The 27,135-nt window shown below is 44.1% G+C and overlaps 1 protein-coding gene across 1 annotated transcript in view; it reads left to right on the top strand.

The window, feature by feature from the left end:
• Positions 1-27,135, top strand: part of RORA (RAR related orphan receptor A) — a 562,535-nt gene that overhangs the window by 397,101 nt on the left and 138,299 nt on the right. The window lies entirely within an intron of this gene.

Genomic DNA, 27,135 nt, shown 5'->3' with positions numbered 1-27,135 from the left:
GAGCTCACCAAAACACCTGAGGGAGGAAGCCCAGAGACTGCAATACCACTTGTGACCACAGAAGTGAACTCAGCCACAGAATTCACAACAGTACCCCCCCTTGAGGAGGGGTCACCGAACCCTCACCAGAACCCCCAGGCCGACCAGGATGAGCCACATGAAAGGCACGAACAAGATCTGGGGCATGGACATCAGAGGCAAAAACCCAGGAATTATCTTCCTGAGCATAACCCTTCCATTTGACCAGATACTGGAGTTTCCGTCTAGAGACACGAGAATCCAAAATCTTCTCCACAATATACTCCAATTCCCCCTCCACCAAAACAGGGGCAGGAGGCTCCACAGATGGAACCATAGGTGCCACGTATCTCCTCAACAACGACCTATGGAATACATTATGTATGGAAAAGGAGTCTGGGAGGGTCAGACGAAAAGACACCGGATTGAGAATCTCAGAAATCCTATACGGACCAATAAAACGAGGTTTAAATTTAGGAGAGGAAACCTTCATAGGTATATGACGAGAAGATAACCAAACCAGATCCCCAACACGAAGTCGGGGTCCCACACGGCGTCTGCGATTAGCGAAAAGCTGAGCCTTCTCCTGGGACAAGGTCAAATTGTCCACTACCTGAGTCCAGATCTGCTGCAACCTGTCCACCACATAATCCACACCAGGACAGTCCGAAGACTCAACCTGTCCTGAAGAGAAACGAGGATGGAACCCAGAATTGCAGAAAAATGGAGAGACCAAGGTAGCCGAGCTGGCCCGATTATTAAGGGCGAACTCAGCCAACGGCAAAAATGACACCCAATCATCCTGGTCAGCGGAAACAAAACATCTCAGATATGTTTCCAAGGTCTGATTGGTTCGTTCGGTCTGGCCATTAGTCTGAGGATGGAAGGCCGAGGAAAAAGATAGGTCAATGCCCATCCTACCACAAAAGGCTCGCCAGAACCTCGAGACAAACTGGGAACCTCTGTCAGAAACAATATTCTCAGGAATGCCATGTAAACGAACCACATGCTGGAAGAACAAAGGCACCAAATCAGAGGAGGAAGGCAATTTAACCAAGGGCACCAGATGGACCATTTTAGAAAAGCGATCACAGACCACCCAAATGACAGACATCTTTTGAGAAACGGGAAGGTCAGAAATGAAATCCATCGAAATATGTGTCCAAGGCCTCTTCGGGACCGGCAAGGGCAAAAGCAACCCACTGGCACGTGAACAGCAGGGCTTAGCCCTAGCACAAATTCCACAGGACTGCACAAAAGCACGCACATCCCGTGACAGAGATGGCCACCAGAAGGATCTAGCAACCAACTCCCTGGTACCAAAGATTCCTGGATGACCGGCCAGCACCGAACAATGAAGTTCAGAGATAACTTTACTAGTCCACCTATCAGGGACGAACAGTTTCTCGGCCGGACAACGATCAGGTTTATTAGCCTGAAATTTCTGCAACACTCTCCGCAAATCAGGGGAGATGGCAGACACAATGACTCCTTCCTTGAGGATACTCGCCGGCTCAGATAACCCCGGAGAGTCGGGCACAAAACTCCTAGACAGAGCATCCGCCTTCACATTTTTAGAGCCCGGAAGGTATGAAATCACAAAATCAAAACGAGCAAAAAATAACGACCAACGGGCCTGTCTAGGATTCAAGCGCTTGGCAGACTCAAGATAAGTAAGGTTCTTATGATCAGTCAAAACCACCACGCGATGCTTAGCACCCTCAAGCCAATGACGCCACTCCTCGAATGCCCACTTCATGGCCAGCAACTCTCGGTTGCCCACATCATAATTACGCTCAGCAGCAGAAAATTTCCTGGAAAAGAAAGCACATGGTTTGAACACTGAGCAACCAGAACCTCTCTGTGACAAAACCGCCCCTGCACCAATCTCAGAAGCATCAACCTCGACCTGGAACGGAAGAGAAACATCAGGTTGACACAACACAGGGGCACAGCAAAAACGACGCTTCAACTCCTGAAAAGCCTCCACGGCAGCAGAAGACCAATTAACCAAATCAGCACCCTTCTTGGTCAAATCGGTCAATGGTCTGGCAATGCTAGAAAAATTACAGATGAAGCGACGATAAAAATTAGCAAAGCCCAGGAATTTCTGCAAACTTTTTAGAGATGTCGGCTGAGTCCAATCCTGGATGGCCTGAACCTTAACCGGATCCATCTCGATAGTAGAAGGGGAAAAGATGAACCCCAAAAATGAAACTTTCTGCACACCGAAGAGACACTTTGATCCCTTCACGAACAAGGAATTAGCACGCAGTACCTGGAAAACCATTCTGACTTGCTTCACATGAGACTCCCAATCATCTGAGAAGATCAAAATGTCATCCAAGTAAACAATCAAGAATTTATCCAGATACTCACGGAAAATGTCATGCATAAAAGACTGAAAAACAGATGGAGCATTGGCAAGTCCGAACGGCATCACCAGATACTCAAAATGACCCTCGGGCGTATTAAATGCCGTTTTCCATTCATCTCCCTGCCTGATTCTCACCAGATTATACGCACCACGAAGATCAATCTTAGTAAACCAACTAGCCCCCTTAATCCGAGCAAACAAGTCAGAAATCAATGGCAAGGGATACTGAAACTTAACAGTGATCTTATTAAGAAGGCGGTAATCAATACACGGTCTTAGCGAACCATCCTTCTTGGCTACAAAAAAGAACCCTGCTCCCAATGGTGACGACGATGGGCGAATATGTCCCTTCTCCAGGGACTCCTTCACATAACTGCGCATAGCGGTGTGCTCAGGTACGGACAAATTAAATAAACGACCCTTAGGGAATTTACTACCAGGAATCAAATCGATAGCACAATCACAATTCCTATGCGGAGGAAGGGCATCAGACTTGGACTCTTCAAATACATCCTGAAAGTCCGACAAGAACTCTGGGATGTCAGAAGGAATGGATGACGAAATAGACAAAAATGGAACATCACCATGTACTCCCTGACAACCCCAGCTGGTTACCGACATAGAGTTCCAATCCAATACTGGATTATGGGTTTGTAGCCATGGCAACCCCAACACAACCACATCATGCAAATTATGCAGTACCAAAAAGCGAATAACTTCCTGATGTGCAGGAGCCATGCACATGGTCAGCTGGGCCCAGTACTGAGGCTTATTCTTGGCCAGAGGTGTAGCATCAATTCCTCTCAACGGAATAGGACACCGCAAAGGCTCCAAGAAAAATCCACAACGTTTAGCATAATCCAAATCCATCAGATTCAGGGCAGCGCCTGAATCCACAAACGCCATGACAGAATATGATGACAAAGAGCACATTAAGGTAATGGACAAAAGGAATTTGGACTGTACAGTACCAATAACGGCAGAGCTATCGAACCGCCTAGTGCGTTTAGGACAATTAGAAATAGCATGAGTAGAATCACCACAATAGAAACACAGTCTGTTCAGACGTCTGTGTTCGTGCCGCTCTACTTTAGTCATAGTCCTGTCGCACTGCATAGGCTCAGGCTTACTCTCAGACAATACCGCCAGATGGTGCAGAGATTTACGCTCGCGCAAGCGACGACCGATCTGAATGGCCAAGGACATAGACTCATTCAAACCAGTAGGCATAGGAAATCCCACCATTACATCCTTAAGAGCTTCAGAGAGACCCTTTCTGAACAAAGCCGCTAGTGCAGATTCATTCCACAGAGTGAGTACTGACCATTTTCTAAATTTCTGACAATATACTTCTACATCATCCTGACCCTGGCATAAAGCCAGCAGATTTTTCTCAGCTTGATCCACTGAATTAGGCTCATCGTAAAGCAATCCCAGCGCCTGGAAAAATGCATCAACATTACTCAATGCAGAATCTCCTGGTGCAAGAGAAAACGCCCAGTCCTGTGGGTCGCCGCGCAAAAAAGAAATAATAATCAAAACCTGTTGAATAGGATTACCAGAAGAATGAGGTTTCAAGGCCAAAAATAGCTTACAATTATTTCTGAAGCTCAGGAACTTAGTTCTGTCACCAAAAAACAAATCAGGAATCGGAATTCTTGGTTCTAGCATCGATTTCTGATCAATAGTATCTTGAATCTTTTGTACATTTACAACGAGATTATCCATTGAGGAGCACAGAGCCTGAATATCCATGTCCACAGCTGTGTCCTGAAGCACTCTAATGTCTAGGGGAAAAAAAAGACTGAAGACAGAGCTAAGAAAAAAAAATGATGTCAGGATTTCTTTTTTCCCTCTATTGGAAATCATTGAATGGCTCCTTGTACTGTTATGGCTGGCAATCAGGCAACACAGCGTGCAGTAATCAGCGCACATACAGAGATCTGGAAATAACCCAAAACAATAGGACGAGCTCTGAGACGTGGAATCTCTGTAGACTGCAGTACCTGATCTATCCTCACACAACTGGAAGCAGCAGTGGATTGCGCCTATCAACTACCTATGCAACTCGGCACTGCCTGAGGAGCTGACTAGCCTGAAGATAGAAATACAAGCCTGACTTACCTCAGAGAAATACCCCAAAGGAATAGGCAGCCCCCACATATAATGACTGTTAGCAAGATGAAAAGACAAACGTAGGAATGAAATAGATTCAGCAAAGTGAGGCCCGATATTCTAGACAGAGCGAGGATAGCAAAGAGAACTATGCAGTCTACAAAAAACCCTAAAACGAAAACCACGCAAAGGGTCAAAAAGACCCACCGTGCCGAACTAACAGCACGGCGGTGCACCCCTTTGCTTCTCAGAGCTTCCAGCAAAAGATAATAACAAGCTGGACAGAAAAAACAGAAAACAAACTAGAAGCACTTATCTAGCAGAGCAGCAGGCCCAAGGAAAGATGCAGTAGCTCAGATCCAACACTGGAACATTGACAAGGAGCAAGGAAGACAGACTCAGGTGGAGCTAAATAGCAAATCAGCCAACGAGCTCACCAAAACACCTGAGGGAGGAAGCCCAGAGACTGCAATACCACTTGTGACCACAGAAGTGAACTCAGCCACAGAATTCACAACACACGGGTAACTGTAAAAGTGAAGACCTACTACAGGAAATTGCACCCAACTGGTTCCTGTACAGACTAGAAGACCCTAACTGCACAACTCGAAAACACCACCTTGGACCTCGCTCCCTAAAAGACCATTGAGGGGTTTCTCGTACCTCCTAAAGAACGAGAGAGGAGGCCGACAAGAGGAGAGGAAAATGTGCAGGAGGATATGGTAACCCAGGATGAGAAAATTAAAACATGTTCATATAAAAGGTACAGAGGGAAAGCTAAGGAGAGCCAAAAATAAACAGAACAAGAATAACCTCCCAGAAGAGGTGAAAAGAAGACAAACTGGGAAGGAAAATAAACAGACTTAGGTATGGAATTCAACTGGTGTTTATCATGCAAGGTAAACCCCTTAGCTGAAGGGCTGAAACTCCTTAAACCAAGTCCACTTAGAGGTATAGCCAGCAAGTAAGAGCAGTGAAAGGTGAACATATAAAACCCAACCTAGAATGTGATAGGGAAGACCAAAACGGGAAATTGGAAAACACCTGAAGAGGAGCAAACCAAGAAGGGGGAATAAAGACAATTGGAACCATCAGCATATGGGCAGTGTTGTGAATTCTGTTGTCGAGCTCCCTCCTGTGGTCGTGAATGGTACTTCGGTGAGTTCTGTCCGTGGGCTCCCTCTGGTGGCTGTCAGTGGAGCTGCTGCTTCTGAGGTTCCTTACACAGGTGACGTGGTTTATCCTTTGGTTGGCTTCTCTATTTAACTCCACTTAGATCGTTACTCCATGCCAGCTGTCAATGTTTCTGCATTGCTTCAGTTCGCTCTTGGATCTTTCTGGTGACCTGTCTACTCCAGCAGAAGCTAAGTTCCTGATAGTATCTAATTCGTTCTTTGTTTTCTTGTCCAGCTGGATATCATGATTTTGTCTTGCTAGCTGGAAGCTCTGGGATGCAGAGTGGCATCTCCGCACCGTTAGTCGGTGCGGAGGTCTTTTTGCACACTCTGCGTGGTCTTTTGTAGTTTTTTGTGCTGATCGCAAAGCTACCTTTCCTATCCTCTGTCTATTTAGTAAGTTTGGCCTCCCTTTGCTGAAACCTGTTTCATTTCTGCGTTTGTGACTTTCATCTTTACTCAGTCAATATATGTGGGGGCTGCCTTTTCCTTTGGGGAATTTCTCTGAGGCAAGGTAGGCTTTATTTTCTATCTCTAGGGCTAGCTAGCTCTTAGGCTGTGACGAGGCGCCTAGGGAGCGTCAGGAGCGCTCCACGGCTATTTCTAGTGTGTGTGATAGGATTAGGGATTGCGGTCAGCAGAGCTCCCACATCCCAGAGCTTGTCCTGTATGAGTTTTAACTATCAGGTCATTCCTGGTGCTCCTAACCACCAGGTCATAACAGTCCAGCTGGCCCAAAGTATTAATGCATCTCAATAGAGGGATAAGAGAAGTTCTGAGGCAGTGTGTTTTGTCTTTCTTTTCCCCTAAACCTTTGGGTGGTTCAGGACACAGGTGTAGATATGGACATTCAAGGTCTGTCCTCTTGTTTGGATCATCTCACTGCAAGGGTACAAAACATTCAAGATTTTGTGGTTCAGAATCCGATGTTAGAGCCTAGAATTCCCATTCCTGATTTATTTTCTGGGAATAGATCTAAGTTTCTGAATTTCAAAAATAATTGTAAACTGTTTCTAGCTTTGAAACCCCGCTCCTCTGGTGACCCTGCTCAACAAGTAAAAATCATTACTTCTTTGTTGCGTGGTGACCCTCAAGACTAGGCATTTTCCCTTGCGCCAGGAGATCCTGCATTGCGTGATGTTGATGCGTTTTTTCTGGCGCTTGGATTGCTTTATGATTAACCAAATTCAGTGGATCAGGCAGAGAAAATCTTGCTGGCTTTGTGTCAGGGTCAGGATGAAGTGGAGGTATACTGTCAGAAGTTTAGAAAGTGGTCTGTGCTTACTCAGTGGAATGAATGTGCCCTGGCGGCAATTTTCAGAAAGGGTCTTTCTGAAACCCTTTAGGATGTCATGGTGGGATTTCCCACGCCTGCTGGTCTTAATGAGTCTATGTCCTTGGCCATTCAGATCGATCGGCGCTTGCGTGAGCGCAAAGCTGTGCACCATTTGGCGGTGTTCTCTGAGAATAGGCCTGAGCCTATGCAGTGTGATAGGACTTTGACCAGAGCTGAACGGCAAGAACACAGACGTCGGAATGGACTGTGTTTCTACTGTGGTGAATCCACTCATGCTATCTCCGATTGTCCTAAGCGCACTAAGTGGTTAGCAAGGTCTGCCACCATTGGTACGGTACAGACTAAATTTCTTTTGTCCGTTACTCTGATTTGCTCTCTGTCGTCCTATTCTGTTATGGCATTTGTGGATTCAGGCGCTGCCCTGAATTTGATGGACTTGGAGTTTGCTAGGCGCTGTGGTTTTTCCTTGGAGCCCTTGCAGTATCCTATTCCATTGAGAGCAATTGATGCTACGCCTTTGGCCAAGAATAAGCCTCAGTACTGGACGCAACTGACCATGTGCATGGCTCCTGCTCATCAGGAGGATATTCGCTTTTTGGTGTTGCATAATCTGCATGATGTGGTCGTTTTGGGGTTGCCATGGCTACAGGTCCATAATCCAGTATTGGATTGGAAATCTATGTCTGTGTCCGGCTGGGGTTGTCAGGGGGTACATGGTGATGTTCCATTACTGTCAATTTCGCCTTCCACTCCTTCTGAAGTCCCTGAGTTTTTATCAGATTACCGGGATGTATTTGAGGAGCCCAAATCCGGTGCCCTACCTCCTCATAGGGATTGCGATTGTGCTATTAATTTGATTCCTGGTAGTAAGTTTCCTAAGGGCCCTCTGTTTAATTTATCTGTGCCAGAGCACGCTGCTATGCGGAGTTATGTAAAGGAATCCTTGGAGAAGGTTCATATTCGCCCGTCGTCGTCACCATTGGGAGCAGGGTTCTTTTTTGTGGCCAAGAAGGATGGCTCTTTAAAACCTTGTATTGATTACCGCCTTCTTAATAAGACCACAGTCAAATTTCAGTATCCTTTGCCGCTGCTGTCTGATTTGTTTGCTCGGATTAAGGGGGCTTGTTGGTTCACCAAGATAGATCTTCGAGGGGCGTATAATCTTGTGCGAAATAAACAGGGCGATGAATGGAAAACAGCATTTAATACGCCCGAGGGGCATTTTGAGTACCTGGTTATGCCATTCGGGCTTTCTAATGCTCCATTTGTGTTTCAGTCCTTTATGCATGACATCTTCCGAGAGTACCTGGATAGATTCATGATTGTATATTTGGATGACATTTTGGTCTTTTCGGATGATTGGGAGTCTCATGTGAAGCAGGTCAGAACGGTGTTCCAGGTCCTTCGTGCGAATTCCTTGTTTGTGAAGGGGTCTAAGTGTCTCTTTGGAGTTCAGAAGGTTTCATTTTTGGGTTTCATTTTTTCCCCTTCTACTATCGAGATGGACCCTGTTAAAGTTCAGGCCATTTATGATTGGACTCAGCCGACATCTGTGAAGAGCCTACAGAAGTTCCTGGGCTTTGCCAATTTTTACCGTCGCTTCATCGCTAATTTTTCTAGTATTGCTAAACCGTTGACTGATTTGACCAAGAAAGGTGCTGATGTGGTCAATTGGTCCTCTGCGGCTGTAGAGGCTTTTCAGGAGTTGAAGCGTCGTTTTTCTTCTGCCCCTGTGCTGTGCCAGCCAGATGTTTCGCTCCCGTTTCAGGTCGAGGTTGATGCTTCTGAGATTGGAGCAGGGTCTGTTTTGTCGCAAAGAAGTTCTGATGGCTCGGTGGTGAAACCATGTGCCTTCTTTTCTAGAAAATTCTCGCCTGCTGAGCGCAATTATGATGTTGGCAATCGAGAGTTGTTGGCCATGAAGTGGGCATTCGAGGAGTGGCGACATTGGCTTGAAGGAGCTAAACATCGCGTGGTGGTCTTAACGGATCACAAGAATTTGACTTATCTCGAGTCTGCAAAACGGTTGAATCCTAGACAGGCTCGATGGTCGCTCTTTTTCTCCCGTTTTGATTTTGTGGTTTCATACCTTCCGGGATCTAAGAATGTGAAGGCTGATGCCCTGTCAAGGAGTTTTGTGCCTGACTCTCTGGGTGTTCCGGAGCCGGCGGGTATTCTTAAAGAGGGGGTAATTTTGTCTGCCATCTCCCCTGATTTGCGGCGCGTGCTGCAGAAGTTTCAGGCTGATAGACCTGACCGTTGTCCAACGGAGAAACTGTTTGTCCCTGATAGATGGACTAGTAGAGTTATCTCTGAGGTTCATTGTTCGGTGTTGGCTGGTCATCCTGGAATCTTTGGTACCAGAGATTTGGTGGCTAGATCCTTTTGGTGGCCGTCTTTGTCACGGGATGTGCGTTCTTTTGTGCAGTCCTGTGGAACTTGTGCTCGGGCTAAGCCCTGCTGTTCTCGTGCCAGTGGGTTGCTTTTGCCCTTGCCGGTCCCGAAGAGGCCTTGGACGCATATTTCCATGGATTTTATTTCTGATCTTCCTGTTTCTCAAAGGATGTCGGTCATTTGGGTGGTTTGTGATCGCTTCTCTAAGATGGTCCATTTGGTACCCTTGTCTAAATTGCCTTCCTCCTCTGATTTGGAGCCATTGTTTTTCCAGCATGTGGTTCGTTTGCATGGCATTCTGGAGAACATCGTCTCGGACAGAGGTTCCCAGTTTGTTTCAAGGTTTTGGCAGTCCTTTTGTGCTAAGATGGGCATTGATTTGTCTTTTTTTTTGGCTTTCCATCCTCAGACTAATGGCCAAACCGAACGAACTAATCAGACTTTGGAAACATATCTGAGATGCTTTGTTTCTGCTGATCAGGATGATTGGGTGTCCTTCTTGCCTTTGGCTGAGTTCACCCTTAATAATCGGGCCAGCTCGGCTACTTTGGTTTCTCCTTTTTTCTGCAATTCTGGTTTCCATCCTCGTTTCTCTTCAGGGCAGGTTAAGCCTTCGGACTGTCCTGGTGTGGATACTGTGGTGGACAGGTTGCAGCAGATTTGGACTCATGTGGTGGACAACTTGACATTGTCCCAGGAGAAGGCTCAACGTTTCGCTAACCGCCGGCGCTGTGTTGGTCCCCGACTTCGGGTTGGGGATTTGGTTTGGTTGTTATCTCGTCATGTTCCTATGAAGGTTTCCTCTCCTAAGTTTAATCCTCGTTTCATTGGGCCATATAAGATTTCTGAAATTCTTAATCCTGTGTCATTTCGTTTGGACCTTCCAGCTTCTTTTGCCATCCATAATGTGTTCCATAGGTCGTTGTTGCGGAGATACGTGGCGCCTATGGTTCCCTCCGTTGATCCTCCTGCCCCGTTGTTGGTCGAGGGGGAGTTGGAGTATGTGGTGGAGAAGATTTTGGATTCTCGTGTTTCAAGACGGAAACTCCAGTACCTGGTCAAGTGGAAGGGTTATGGTCAGGAGGATAATTCCTGGGTTTTTGCCTCTGATGTTCATGCTGCCGATCTAGTTCGTGCCTTTCATTTGGCTCATCCTGATCGGCCTGGGGGCTCTGGTGAGGGTTCGGTGACCCCTCCTCAAGGGGGGGGTACTGTTGTGAATTCTATTGTCGAGCTCCCTCCTGTGGTCGTGAATGGTACTTCGGTGAGTTCTGTCCGTGGGCTCCCTCTGGTTGCTGTCAGTGGAGCTGCTGCTTCTGAGGTTCCTTACACAGGGGACGTGGTTTATCCTTTGGTTGGCTTCTCTATTTAACTCCACTTAGATCGTTACTCCATGCCAGCTGTCAATGTTTTTGCATTGCTTCAGTTCGCTCTTGGATCTTTCTGGTGACCTGTCTACTCCAGCAGAAGCTAAGTTCCTGATAGTATCTAATTCGTTCTTTGTTTTCTTGTCCAGCTGGATATCATGATTTTGTCTTGCTAGCTGGAAGCTCTGGGATGCAGAGTGGCATCTCCGCACCGTTAGTCGGTGCGGAGGTCTTTTTGCACACTCTGCGTGGTCTTTTGTAGTTTTTTGTGCTGATCGCAAAGCTACCTTTCCTATCCTCTGTCTATTTAGCAAGTTTGGCCTCCCTTTGCTGAAACCTGTTTCATTTCTGCGTTTGTGACTTTCATCTTTACTCACAGTCAATATATGTGGGGGCTGCCTTTTCCTTTGGGGAATTTCTCTGAGGCAAGGTAGGCTTTATTTTCTATCTCTAGGGCTAGCTAGCTCTTAGGCTGTGACGAGGCACCTAGGGAGCGTCAGGAGCGCTCCACGGCTATTTCTAGTGTGTGTGATAGGATTAGGGATTGCGGTCAGCAGAGCTCCCACATCCCAGAGCTTGTCCTGTATGAGTTTTAACTATCAGGTCATTCCTGGTGCTCCTAACCACCAGGTCATAACAGGGCAGATTAGAAAAGGCAATAGCTCAACAGACAGAGGAACAGACCACGGAGCAACAGGTCAGCAGATCAAGTCCCCAAATCGAGTTATGACATTGATGAGTATAGCTTTATTGATCTTCTTGTAGCCTTCACTTTTCTTGTATAAAGAAATTATTTTCTCTATCAAGTGTTGTGGCATTTCCCTTGCATTTGGTACCATTGCTGACAGTATGAAATTTGAAGGATTTTATTGGTCAAAGGGAATTTGTCACCTTTCAGTGATCTAACCTATTAATATGGGCATACAGGTTATTCACAGCTGAAAATAGTCATACCTCTTTGCCTCATGGATGATGCCTTGTTGTGGAAAAATCTGCTTTTATCACTTTATGTAACTTAGTTTTTCCAGGCTATGGGGCGAATGGTGCCCAGAAGATAACACTGCTTCCTCGCTTCATTATCCTATCTTTCTCCTCCCACATCATCACTCTGTCCTTGTTACATCAGCTGCACATCTGGAAATCCCGACCCTGCATACTCCGACTGCCATCACTTCTCTTCAGTGTTCCACCCTTCTATGGGCATTGGCTTCACGTAACTTCTGTGCAGGTGCTGGCGAGTCACTGGTACTTCCGCTCCCAGTGATCTCCGGCGCGCAGAAAAGGTGCACTCCCGACTTCCTTCCTCCCTCCCTGCAGAGTAAGAATGTCATTTCCGATGCTCTAGTATAAAAAACTCACGGGGAGATTAATAGGAGCGGAAGTACCAGTGACTCGCCGGTGCCTGTGCAGAAGTTACGTGAAGCCAATGCCCATAGAAGGGTGGAACACTGATGAGGCATGACAACAGTCAGTGCACAGGTGTGGGATTTCTGGCTTCGCACCTGACATCACGGAACAGAGTAATGATGTGGGGGGAGAAAAATAAGATAATGAAGCAAGGAGGCAGAGTTATCTTCTGGGCAGCTTCCACCCCATAGCATGGAAGAACTCATTTATCTAAAGAGATAAAAGCTGATTTTTACACAACAAGGCATTATACATGAGACATACAGGTATGAATTTTTTCAGCAGTTTTTAACCTGTATGCCCATATTAATAGGTTAGATAGGTCAGATTCCCTTTAAGTAATGCCCTTTTATAGTCAATTGTCTGCTGGACATCTGTTTATTGAATAATTAGATTTAACTGTGGTTGAATTCTTGTTAATTAAATTTTTTTAGTCTAAACTTTAGCTTTGCTCCTAAGACATGCATTGTGGTGTACTCATTTTTCGAAAATGTTCTTCAATTAATTTGGCGTGCAAAATAGCAACTCCTGTCTGCATTCAATGGCTCACATTTGTGGGAGTATTTTGTAGCATTATGTTCCATAGAAAATGTTCAAATCTTGATTCTGAAAGGAAACCAAAGGTTTTGTGACGAATCTATTGGGTGTACTCATTTATGCTAAGCACTGTACATATATACCTATTGTACAATGTTCAGTTACATAACTCAGCATAACTATTTATTTGTCTGTGAATTCTAATGGTTATATTCTAGAAGAATATCTTTTGTTTAGTTACACAGTAAACATCTTGTGTCTATCCCGAGGGCTGAAATTTCCCATCCTATTAAAGATGATAACCTGAGGGGATTTTGATTACGGTAGCTCTACTTTATGGTTTCTCACAAAATGAACAGTGTGTATGAAGGGTGAATTTATTAGCTCAACACCTCAATTCTGTAAAAATGCTTTTCTGTATTGTGTTATGTTAGTTTTTAGGGGGTTTGAAATTAAAATATGATATACAAATTTGCATTATTTGTAGAGGGTAAGTGCACTGTTTTCTCTTTCCTAGGGTCTGGTAGTAAATAAAGACCTGTATAAGTATAGTAGTACAAGCGAATACATGTGGTTCCTAACATAAGCTGTTATTCCGTCAGCACTTGATGCCCATGCTGCATCCACACCTTGAAAACTCCTATGAGGTTGTGTTAATTTTGAAATTGTTTAGGCTTTTTTTTTATTTCAAAGCAAATAAATAAAAAAAAATGTCTTAAAAATTACTTTAAAATTAATAGAGTAATAATTTCAAGCAGCTTTTGTATCCAATCCACTTTGGTGTTCAAACTCATACAAAAACTCCCCAAAAGGAAGTTTCCTACAGTGTTTCCTTGAAGTGGTTACCGCCTGTCAATTTTATTGGTCTACAAAAAGTTTTGTGAAAAAATCGTAACGCCCCACGTACACTTTAGATAGCTGTTAGCAAACGATACATAGGAATGCTCGCTCTGCTGAGTGCTCCTGTGCTCTCATTGAGAAAAACCACCACCAGAAATCTCTGACGGCTTATTTCACAGAGAAGAAAAGGGAATCGGACATGTCAGATCCTTCTGTCCCCCAACATCATGTATTGGGGGACAATCAGGAGGCTCCAATCCTCATTACACTATCGGATGAACAAGTCAAGTTTGGTAGTTTTTGCAGTCAGTAGGCTAATGCGTATGGGGGGCCTTAACAGTCTCCCTCTTTAAGGTGCCATCCAGGCCTCACACAATTGAGTGGTCTAGGTATTACATGGATGTTCATCTGCAGTAGACCTGTCCTAGTCCTCTTCCCCAGGACAAAAAAACCCAACTTTTGATATAGCCTATTTTATTCCTAGTGTTGACGTGTTCAATGCCGTAAAGACTATTGCATAAATCTTCCAAAAACAGGAATTAATGGAGCTCCTGTGGTGTCAAGAGCAACTAACTAAGATGCTAGAATCACTTCAGTGGAAGGGGATCACTAGTGAAGGTTATACTCAATTTTAGGTTGTGACCTGCTTTCTCTGAGACATATAGCAAACATGGTCTGAAAAAAAGAAAATAATATTGTAGATAATACTGAATAATATCGATAATTTGGCCTTGCTTAGAGTATCCTAGGCTCAGGTTCTGAGATGTAGCCAGCGCTTATGCTTTACTACCGGCTGTGTCAGCAATGTGCAACGCTGCAGACTGTAAACATTTACATATCAGTAAAAATTACCTATTAATTGCAGGAAATTACTGTATTTTATGTTGCATTACAGTACAGCTTGTCATAGAATGTAAATGAGGCAAACTGTATGGCTGATTGAGTTAGTCCGGTAAAACAACACAAAATGTTATTTTATTACCTTCTGTTAGGGGCGCTATTATTTTGTACTTTCACATATTTTACACTTGGGAGACATATACAGAGAGTAATTTGGTATACCTATCATGAACGGAAACATGGTTATTCTATATAAAACCATTGCAGGATAATCCTCCTAAAATTAGGGGAAAGAAAGGCATTGGCCCAAAGTGTTAAGTGCTACGGGGTGCCAAAAATCCACTTTGCCTTGGTCAGGGTATTTAGATATACAGAGTTAGGGGCAGTAAACTGAACATATATCATAGCCGCACCTGTGTGCATAGCCCCCATACCTGACCAGAAGACTGCACCAGGCGCATGGAAATAGTTTGACACCTGAATAACGATTTGTAGTCCTTCTCGATCCTGATCTCTGCACCGTACAATGAAGTGGTCCTGATTTGTTTTGCACTTCTACTATCATCTCCTCCTGAAGTCACCGGTTGCCATAGTATCCCAAATGGAGACGCAGGCAGCTGGTGTTTGTGTCCGTATTTGTTGCACTTTGCTCAAATTAAGCTTTGTGTAAGGCCATTGGGTGATAGCGGGCCTCATGGAAGTGTTTTCTATCACTCACAGTTACAGCGACCGCACAGCTTCCAATCTACTGACTGCGTCTAATACTGACACAAACATGGCTCTTCCATGTGTCCCTTTCATACTGCTTACATTGACTGGACAGAATTCACAATGAGGCGGCCAGGAAGTGGTTAATTAAAAAAAAATGTTTGCAATGCTTGTAATGTTTGCAGCTCGAAATTTCCTGCTCTGTCTTGTGTCATGTCAGTTTCCAATTATACCTTTTCCTTTTTCTGTTCCCTTTTTCTCAGTATTAGGGCTCATGCAGACGTCAGAATGTGGTGGTCCGATCATGGACCGCAATGCCCAGACTGACAGTGGGTCTTCCAAACGGAGACAGACTCATAGAAATATATGAAGCTGTCATGCAGCAGTCGTAAGATCTGTGACTATGTTGTGACTCCACATACGCTTAGAGCCAAGGCCGGAAGACCAGAGCTAATTTGGAGTGAAGAGTTCCATCAGTATTAATGGGAATCTGTTAGCAAGTTTTTTGTTTTTTTTAAGATGGGTGGTGACCATGGCGACCATTTTGAAGTCAGCCATTTTGAATGCAACTTTATAAATGGCCCACCCAAGTGTATCCATATAGATGACCCATCCTGTAGAATGAAGCAGAGCTGAGAAAGCTAACCCCGCCCACACCAGGCCCTCTGTGTACAAAGTCCATAGACAGTGAGGTGCGTAGTTGCCCGACTAGTCCTGTAATGTTAAAATCTTAGTAATAAATCCTTCACATAGTAAGCAACAATATGCACTTTGACAAGTGACAGATTCCTGAATTCTGCATTTCAGCCTCTATCTCCTGCTGCCTTCAGATTACATAGCAAAAACCTGCTGACAGATTCCCTTTAACCCCTTTCTGACATTAGACGTACTATCCCGTCGAGGTGGGGTGGGCCCCTATGACCACCGACGGGATAGTACGTCATACGCGATCGGCTGCGCTCACGGGGGAGCGCAGCCGATCGCGGCCGGGTGTCAGCTGCCTATCGCAGCTGACATCCGGCACTATGTGCCAGGAGCGGTCACGGACCTCTCCCAGCACATTAAACCCCGGCACACCGTGATCAAACATGATCGCGATGTGCCGGCGGTACAGGGAAGCATCGCGCAGGGAGGGGGCTCCCTGCGGGCTTTCCTGAGCCCCCCGCAGCAACGCGATCACATCGTCTCCCTACCTCCCTCCCTGTAGCAGGCCCAGATCCAAGATGGTCGCGGCATCCGGGTCCTGCAGGGAGGGAGGTGGCTTACCAAGTGCCTGTTCAGAGAAGCCTGCAGTGCTCTGAGACAGATCGGTGATCTGACAGAGTGTTGTGCAAACTGTCAGATCACCGATCTGTGATGTCCCCCCCTGTAACAACGTAAAAAAGTTAAAAAAAAAAATTTCCAAATGTGTAAAAAAAAAAATCCTAAAGAATGAAAAAAAAAAATATTATTCCCATAAATACATTTCTTTATCTAAATTTAAAAAAAATAAAAATAAAAGTACACATATTTAGTATCGCCGCTTCCGTAACAGCCAGACCTATAAAACTGGCCCACTAGTTAACCCCTTCAGTAAACACCGTAAGAAAAAAAAAAAAAAACGAGGCAAAAAACAACGCTTTATTATCATACTGCCAAACAAAAAGTGGAATAACACGCGATCAAAAAGACAGATATAAATAACCGTGGTATCGCTGAAAACGTCATCTTGTCCCGCAAAAAACGAGCCACCATACAGCATCATCAGCAAAAAAATAAAAAACTTATAGTCCTGAGAATAAAGCGATGCAAAAATAATTATTTTTTCTATAAAATAGATTTTATTGTATAAAAGCGCCAAAACATTAAAAAAATGATATAAATGAGGTATCGCTGTAATCGTACTGACCCGAAGAATGAAACTGCTTCATCAATTTTACCAAACGCGGAACGGTATAAACGCCTCCCCCAAATGAAATTCATGAATAGCTGGTTTTTGGTCATTCTGCCTCACAAAAATCGGAATAAAAAGCGATCAAAAAATGTCACATGCCCGAAAATGATACCAATAAAAACGTCAACTCGTCCCACAAAAAACAAGACCTCACATGACTCTGTGGACAAAAATATGGAAAAATTATAGCTCTCAAAATGTGGTAACGCCAAAAATATTTTTTGCAATAAAAAGCGTCTTTCAGTGTGTGACGGCTGCCAATCATAAAAATCCGCTAAAAAAACTGCTATAAAAGTAAATCAAACCCCCCTTCATCACCCCTTTAGTTAGGGAAAAATTAAAAATATGTATTTATTTCCATTTTCCCATTAGGGCTAGGGCTAGGGTTAGGATTAGGGCTAGGGCTAGGGTTAGGGCTAGGGTTAGGGTTAGGGCTAGGGTTAGGGTTGGGGCTAGGGTTAAGGCTACAGTTAGGGTTGGGGCTAAAGTTAGGGTTAGGGTTTGGATTACATTTACGGTTGGGAATAGGGTTGGGATTAGGGTTAGGGGTGTGTCTGGGTTAGAGGTGTGGTTAGGGTTACCGTTGGGATTAGGGTTAGGGGTGTGTTTGCATTAGGGTTTCAGTTATAATTGGGGGGTTTCCACTGTTTAGGCACATCAGGGCTCTCCAAACACGACATGGCGTCCGATCTCAATTCCAGCCAATTCTGCATTGAAAAAGTAAAACAGTGCTCCTTCCCTTCCGAGCTCTCCCGTGTGCCCAAACAGGGGTTTACCCCAACATATGGGGTATCAGCATACTCAGGACAAATTGGACAACAACTTTTGGGGTCCAATTTCTCCTGTTACCCTTGTTAAAATACAAAACTGGGGGCTAAAAAATAATTTTTGTGGGAAAAAAAAAGATTTTTTATTTTCACGGCTCTGCGTTATAAACTTCTGTGAAGCCCTTGGAGGGTCAAAGCGCTCAGCACACATCTAGATAAGTTCCTTAGGGGGTCTAGTTTCCCAAAATGGTGTCACTTGTGGGGGGTTTCTACTGTTTAGGTACATTGGGGCTCTGCAAACACAATGTGACACCTGCAGACCATTCCATCTAAGTCTGCATTCCAAATGGCGCTCCTTCCCTACCGAGCCCTCCCATGCGCCCAAACAGTGGTTCCCCCCACATATGGTGTATCATCGCACTCAGGACAAATTGGACAATAAATTTTGGGGTCCAATTTCTCCTGTTACCCTCGGGAAAATACAAAACTGGGGACTAAAAAAATAATTTTTGTGGGAAAAAATTTTTGTTTTATTTTTACGGCTCTGCATTATAAACTTCTGTGAAGCCCTTGGTGGGTCAAAGCGCTCAAAACACATCTAGATAAGTTCCTTAGGGCGTCTACTTTCCAAAATGGTGTCACTTGTGGGGGGTTTCAATGTTTAGGCACATCAGTGGCTCTCCAAATGCAACATGGCGTTCCATCTCAATTCCTGTCAATTTTACATTGAAAAGTCAAACGGCGCTACTTCCCTTCCGAGCTCTCCCATGCGCCCAAACAGTGGTTTACCCCCACATATGGGGTATCAGCGTACTCAGGACAAATTGTACAACAACTTTTAGGGTCCAATTTCTTCTCTTACCCTTGGGAAAATAAAAAATTGGGGGTGAAAAGATCATTTTTGTGAAAAAATATGATTTTTTATTTTAACGGTTCTGCATTATAAACTTTTGTGAAACACTTGGTGGGTCAAAGTGCTCACCACACCTCTAGATAAGTTCCTTAGGGGGTCTACTTTCCAAAATGGTGTCACTTGTGGGGGGTTTCAATGTTTAGGCACATCAGTGGCTCTCCAAACACAACATGGCGTCCCATCTCAATTCCTGTCAATTTTGCATTGAAAAGTCAAACGGCGCTCCTTCCCTTCCGAGCTCTCCCATGCCCCCAAACAGTGGTTTACCCCCACATATGGGGTATCAGCGTACTCAGGACAAATTGTACAACAACTTTTGGGGTCCAATTTCTTCTCTTACCCTTGGGAAAATAAAAAATTGGGGGCGAAAAAATAATTTTTGTGAAAAAATATTTTTTATTTTTACGGTTCTGCATTATAAACTTCTGTGAAGCACTTGGTGGGTCAAACTGCTCACCACACCTCTAGATAAGTTCCTTAGGGGGTCTACCTTCCAAAATGGTGTCACTTGTGGGGGGTTTCAATGTTTAGGCACATCAGGGGCTCTCCAAACGCAACATCGTGTCCCATCTCGATTCCAGTCAATTTTTCATTGAAAAGTCAAATGGCACTTCTTCGCTTCCGAGTTCTGTCATGCGCCCAAACAGTGGTTTACCCCCACATATGGGGTATCGGTGTACTCAGGACAAATTGTAAAACAACTTTTGGGGTCCATTTTCTCCTGTTACCCTTGGTAAAATAAAACAAATTGGAGCTGAAGTAAATTTTTTGTGAAAAAAAGTTAAATGTTCATTTTTATTTAAACATTCCAAAAATTCCTGTGAAGCACCAGAAGTGTTAATAAACTTCTTGAATATGGTTTTGAGCACGTTGAGGGGTGCAGTTTTTAGAATAGTGTCACAGTTGGGTATTTTCTATCATATAGACCCCTCAAAATGACTTCAAATGAGATGTGGTCCCTAAAAAAAATGGTGTTGTAAAAATGAGAAATTGCTGGTCAACTTTTAACCCTTATAACTCCCTAACAAAAAAAAATTTTGGTTCCAAAATTGTGCTGATGTAAAGTAGACATGTGGGAAATGTTACTTATTAAGTATTTTGTGTGACATGTCTCTGTGATTTAATTGCATAAAAATTCAAAGTTAGAAAATTGCAAAATTTTCATCATTTTCGCCAAATTTCCGTTTTTTTTCACAAATAAACGCAGGTACTATCAAAGAATTTTTACCACTATCAAGAAGTAAAATATGTCACGAGAAAACAATATCAGAATCACTGGGATCTGTTGAAGCGTTCCAGAGTTATAACCTCATAAAGGGACAGTGGTCAGAATTGTAAAAATTGGCCCGGTCATTAACGTGCAAACCACCCTTGGGGGTAAAGGGGTTAAAAATAATCTAAAACTGAACATATCAATTCTAAAATGTGTTGATTTATGCTTTGTTTAGTTATTTCCCTTATAGTATACCCCAGTGATAACATATTTTTTATACATTTCATCCTAAATGTACAGCTTTTTAGATGTCTAAGGCCTCATTCAGACCTCAGTGATTTTGCTTGTGTGCAAAAAAAATGGTCTGAGTTTCATGAGTGTTTCTAATCAGCATGACATCAAAGTTTAGTCAGTAGATCAGATTTTACCATCAGAGTTTGATCAGAGTTTCATCAATTTTTCTTTGATTGAAAAAAAAAATATTTTCTCAAACTTTTCTTATCGAATAACGGGATCCAATTGCTGCCGAATATTTTACAGAACCCTAAACTTGCATTGGTCATTTTGATCTGTGAATCGGATCAAGATCAGTCATACCTCTGTGATTTTGTGTGGACCATTCGCTCTGCAGAAATACATGGACATATGAACATCCCTATAAAGTATATTAGGTACCAGTTCTATCCGCAAAAAAACACAGATACAACTCGTATTAGGCAATCCCATGTCTCAATGAGCCTTAACAGGTCACTGACCTTGTGTAAAAACTTGAATGTGAACGTTTATTTTCCTGCCTTGTGTTCGGACCTAAAGGATTTAGCTTCACTGAATCAGGAGCATTGCATAACCTGATAATATTCCTTCAGAAACCTGAAATAGAGTTGTATGAAGAAAGACAAGAACAAGAATATCTATATGGTCCAATGCACAATTTTATTAATTTTAGTCACAACTCCCTTAATTAAACTTTTTTAGCAGTAGATGATGGTAACGTACTCTACGTTCATGCTTCATTATTGGAAATTTCAATTAGAGGTCTTTGGAGCCGTGTAAACCTCTTCTGACAATAGTAAAAATGTATCCATTAAAGAAGAGACATTTCCTGTGTTGATCATCTTCTTTCTCTTTTCTTCTTTTTACCTTCTTATATGACTTAAAGGGAATTTGTCAGTAGGATGAACTTGCTTAAGCCGTCTATATTCGCATGTAGGAAGTAGGAATCTGAATAAAATGATACCTTGACGTCTGTGATCCAATGTTTTATTCCTGAAAAATGCATGTTTTTCTTAATATTTAAATGAGCTCTTAAGACCTATGGGCCAGACACAAATCTGCATGGGAATCTGCCAAGAGGGCATTACCAGTGTGAGGCATGTAATGAGTGACAGTCACATGCTGGTAATGCCACCTTTCATTTAAAATATGCTCTGGAGGCAGATTCTAGGGGAGATCTATGTCCGACCCATAGATCTTAGCAGCTCATTTACATATAAGAAAAACGTTCATTTCTTGGGCGGAGACATCAGATCAAGGTACTGTATCAATACTCAGGTTCCTTTGACCTCCATGCACATACACAGGGCTAAGGAGGGTTGACCATATTGACAGATTCCCTTTAAAATTAATTTTTCAGTGCTTTTTTCCAGTGTTACGTACAGTATTTACAGTGGGGCAAAAAAGTATTTAGTCAGTCAGCAATAGTGCAAGTTCCACCACTTAAAAAGATGAGAGGCGTCTGTAATTTACATCATAGATAGACCTCAACTATGGGAGACAAACTGAGAAAAAAAAATCCAGAAAATCACATTGTCTTTTTTTTTTTTAACATTTTATTTGCATATTATGGTGGAAAATAAGTATTTGGTCAGAAACAAAATTTCATCTCAATACTTTGTAATATATTCTTTGTTGGCAATGACAGAGGTCAAACGTTTTCTGTAAGTCTTCACAAGGTTGCCACACACTGTTGTTGGTATGTTGGCCCATTCCTCCATGCAGATCTCCTCTAGAGCAGTGATGTTTTTGGCTTTTCGCTTGGCAACACGGACTTTCAACTCCCTCCAAAGGTTTTCTATAGGGTTGAGATCTGGAGACTGGCTAGGCCACTCCAGGACCTTGAAATGCTTCTTACGAAGCCACTCCTTCGTTGCCCTGGCGGTGTGCTTTGGATCATTGTCATGTTGAAAGACCCAGACACGTTTCATCTTCAATGCCCTTGCTGATGGAAGGAGGTTTGCACTCAAAATCTCACGATACATGGCCCCATTCATTCTTTCATGTACCCGGATAAGTCGTCCTGGCCCCTTTGCAGAGAAACAGCCCCAAAGCATGATGTTTCCACCACCATGCTTTACAGTAGGTATGGTGTTTGATGGATGCAACTCAGTATTCTTTTTCCTCCAAACACGACAAGTTGTGTTTCTACCAAACAGTTCCAGTTTGGTTTAATCAGACCATAGGACATTCTCCCAAAACTCCTCTGGATCATCCAAATGCTCTCTAGCAAACTTCAGACGGGCCCGGACATGTACTGGCTTAAGCAGTGAGACACGTCTGGCACTGCAGGATCTGAGTCCATTGTCATGATCCCAATGGCAGGGGATCACAAAAATGACAAGCACAGATACAAACAAGCTCTAGGGCGATGGAACCTGAGCTGACCGCGACCCTAAACCTAACACACAAATAAAAGTAGCCGGGGAACGTGCCTACGATGATCCTAGACGTCTCGCTCCAGCCGAAGATCTAACTTCCCCTATCAGAAGAAACACAGACCTCTCTTGCCTCCAGAGAAATACCCCACAGCAAATAGCAGCCCCCCACATATAATGACGGTGAAATGAGAGGAAAGCACATACGTAGTATGAAAACAGTTTCAGCAAAATGAGGCCCGCTAAAGCTAGATAGCAGAGGATACAAAAGTGAACTGCGCGGTCAGCGAAAAACCCTTCAAAAAACCATCCTGAAATTACTTGAACTCATGTGCCAACTCATGGTACATGAAAAGCAATTTCAGCCCACTAGAGCAACCAGCAGCAGAGAATCACATATCTGCAGGCTGGACTAAAAACCAAATTAAGCAAAACACAAAACAGGAAAATCCAAACTTAGCTTGTCCAGAAGGTTCTAGGAGCAGGGAGCAGAGGTAACAAGACACACTGGATACATTGATGACCGGCGAGGAAATGCCAGCAAAGCCAGGTTAAATAGGAAACTCCCATATGCTGATGGAACAGGTGGAACCCAGAAACCCAGGAAAGACAAGTCACCCAGTACCATCAGTAACCACCAGAGGGAGCCCAAAAACAGAACTCACAACAGTACCCCCCCCTTGAGGAGGGGTCACCGAACCCTCACGAGAACCACCAGGGCGACCAGGATGAGCCCTATGAAAAGCGCGAACCAAATCATCAGCATGAACATCCGAGGCAACCACCCAAGAATTATCCTCCTGACCATAACCCTTCCACTTGACCAAATACTGGAGTTTCCGTCTGGAAATACGAGAATCCAAGATCTTCTCCACAACATACTCCAATTCTCCCTCCACCAGCACTGGAGCAGGAGGCTCAAGCGAAGGAACAACAGGTACCTCATACTTCCGCAACAACGACCGATGGAACACATTATGAATAGCAAACGATGCCGGGAGATCCAAACGAAACGACACAGGGTTAAGAATTTCCAAGATCCTATAGGGACCGATGAACCGAGGCTTGAACTTAGGAGAAGAGACCTTCATGGGAACAAAACAAGAAGACAACCACACCAAGTCACCAACAAGAAGTCGAGGACCCACGCGGCGACGGCGATTAGCAAACTGCTGAGCCTTCTCCTGGGACAACTTCAAATTGTCCACCACATGACTCCAAATCCGATGCAACCTATCCACCACCATGTCCACTCCAGGACAATCAGAAGGTTCCACCTGACCAGAGGAAAAACGAGGATGAAACCCCGAATTACAAAAGAAAGGAGAAACCAAGGTAGCAGAACTAGCCCGATTATTAAGGGCAAACTCGGCCAGCGGCAAAAAGGTAACCCAGTCATCCTGATCAGCAGAAACAAAACACCTTAAATAAGTTTCCAAGGTCTGATTAGTTCGTTCAGTCTGGCCATTCGTCTGAGGATGGAATGCAGACGAACAGGACAAATCAATGCCCATCTTAGCACAGAACGTCCGCCAAAATCTAGACACAAACTGGGATCCCCTGTCAGAAACGATGTTCTCAGGAATCCCATGCAAACGAACCACATTCTGAAAAAACAGAGGGACCAACTCAGAGGAGGAAGGCAACTTAGGCAAGGGTACCAGATGAACCATTTTAGAAAAGCGTTCACACACAACCCAGATGACGGACATTTTTTGAGAGACAGGGAGATCCGAAATAAAGTCCATGGAAATGTGCGTCCAAGGCCTCTTCGGGATAGGCAAAGGTGACAACAATCCACTGGCCCGAGAACAGCAAGGCTTAGCCCGAGCGCAAACCTCACAAGACTGCACAAAAGAACGCACATCCCTCGACAAGGAAGGCCACCAAAAAGACCTGGCCACCAAGTCTCTAGTACCAAATATTCCAGGATGACCTGCCAACGCAGAAGAATGGACCTCGGAGATGACTCTACTGGTCCAATTATCCGGAACAAACAGTCTCTCAGGCGGACAACGATCAGGTTTACCCGCCTGAAACTCCTGCAAAGCACGTCGCAAGTCTGGGGAGACAGCAGACAAAATCACCCCATCCCTAAGGATACCAGAGGGCTCAGAATTTCCAAGGGAGTCAGGCACAAAACTCCTAGAAAGAGCATCCGCCTTCACATTCTTTGAACCTGGCAGGTATGAAACCACAAAATTGAAACGAGAGAAAAACAGTGACCAACGAGCCTGTCTAGGATTCAGACGCCTGGCAGACTCAAGGTAAATCAAATTTTTGTGATCAGTCAAGACCACCACACGATGTCTAGCACCCTCTAGCCAATGACGCCACTCCTCAAATGCCCACTTCATGGCCAAAAGTTCCCGATTACCAACATCATAATTCCGCTCAGCCGGCGAAAACTTTCTAGAAAAAAACGCACATGGCTTCATCACTGAGCCATCGGAGCTTCTCTGTGACAAAACCGCCCCCGCTCCAATCTCGGAAGCATCAACCTCAACCTGAAAAGGGAGCGAAACATCTGGCTGACGCAACACAGGAGCAGAAGAAAACCGGCGCTTAAGTTCCTGAAAGGCCTCCACAGCCGCAGGAGACCAATTAGCAACATCAGCACCCTTCTTAGTCAAATCCGTCAAAGGCTTAACAACACTAGAAAAATTAGTTATAAAACGACGATAGAAGTTAGCAAAACCCAAGAACTTCTGTAGACTCTTAAGAGATGTAGGCTGCGTCCAGTCACAAATAGCCTGAACCTTGACGGGATCCATCTCAATAGTAGAAGGGGAAAAAATATACCCCAAGAAAGAAATCTTCTGGACTCCAAAGAGACACTTTGAGCCTTTTACAAACAAGGAATTGGCCCGCAGGACCTGAAACACCTTCCTGACCTGCTGAACATGAGACTCCCAGTCATCAGAAAAAACCAAAATATCATCCAAATACACAATCATAAATTTATCCAGATATTCACGGAAAATATCGTGCATAAAGGACTGGAAGACTGAAGGAGCATTAGAAAGTCCAAAAGGCATTACCAAATACTCAAAATGGCCCTCAGGCGTATTAAATGCGGTTTTCCACTCATCACCTTGCTTTATTCGTATAAGATTATACGCACCCCGAAGATCAATCTTAGTGAACCATTTAGCCCCCTTAATGCGAGCAAACAAATCAGTCAACAATGGCAAAGGATACTGATATTTTACGGTAATCTTATTCAAAAGACGATAATCTATACAAGGCCTCAAGGAACCATCTTTTTTGGCTACGAAAAAAAAACCTGCTCCCAAAGGGGACAAAGATGGACGGATATGTCCCTTTTCCAAGGACTCCTTAACATAATCCCGCATAGCAGTATGCTCTGGCACTGACAGATTGAACAAACGACCTTTAGGAAATTTACTGCCTGGAATTAAATTTATAGCACAATCGCAATCCCTGTGAGGAGGAAGCGAACTGAGCTTAGGCTCCTCAAAAACATCCCGATAGTCAGACAAAAACACAGGAATCTCAGAAGGAGTAGATGAAGCGATAGAAATCGGAGGTGCATCATCATGAACCCCCTGACAACCCCAGCTTAACACAGACATTGATTTCCAGTCAAGGACTGGATTATGAGTTTGTAACCATGGCAGACCAAGTACTAGAACATCATGCAAATTATACAGTACCAGGAAGCGAATCACCTCCTGATGAACGGGAGTCATACGCATGGTCACTTGTGTCCAGTACTGAGGTTTATTCATAGCCAAAGGTGTAGAGTCAATTCCCTTCAAAGGAATAGGGACTTCCAGAGGCTCCAGACTAAACCCACAGCGATTGGCAAATGACCAATCCATAAGACTCAGGGCAGCGCCTGAATCCACATAGGCATCGACGGAAATGGATGATAATGAACAAATCAGAGTCACAGACAGAATGAACTTAGACTGTAAAGTACTAATGGCAACAGACTTATCAACCTTTTTTGTGCGTTTAGAGCATGCTGATATAACATGAGCTGAATCACCACAATAAAAGCACAACCCTTTTTTCCGCCTATACTTTTGCCGTTCACTTCTGGACTGAATTCTATCACATTGCATTATCTCAGGTGACGGTTCAGACGACACCGCCAAATGATGCACAGGTTTGCGCTCCCGTAACCGCCGATCAATCTGAACAGCCATAGTCATAGACTCATTCAGACCAGCAGGCGCAGGGAACCCCACCATAACATCTTTAATGGCCTCAGAAAGGCCATCTCTAAACTTTGCAGCCAGAGCGCACTCATTCCACTGAGTAAGTACCGACCACTTCCGAAATTTTTGACAATAAATTTCTGCTTCATCTTGCCCCTGAGAGAGGGCCAACAAAGCTTTTTCAGCCTGAATCTCTTGGTTAGGTTCCTCATAGAGCAAACCCAATGCCAGAAAAAACGCATCCGCATTAAGCAACGCAGGGTCCCCTGGTGCCAATGCAAATGCCCAATCCTGAGGGTCACCCCGCAGGAAAGATATAATTATCTTGACTTGCTGAGCAGGGTCTCCAGAGGAGCGAGATTTCAAAGAAAGAAACAACTTGCAATTGTTCCTAAA

Source organism: Ranitomeya imitator, chromosome 4, assembly GCF_032444005.1.
Source record: "Ranitomeya imitator isolate aRanImi1 chromosome 4, aRanImi1.pri, whole genome shotgun sequence".
NCBI classification, from domain to species: domain Eukaryota; kingdom Metazoa; phylum Chordata; class Amphibia; order Anura; family Dendrobatidae; genus Ranitomeya; species Ranitomeya imitator.
The sequence above is the reverse complement of the archived record's forward strand: the minus strand, read 5'-3'. Positions and strand labels throughout refer to the sequence as shown.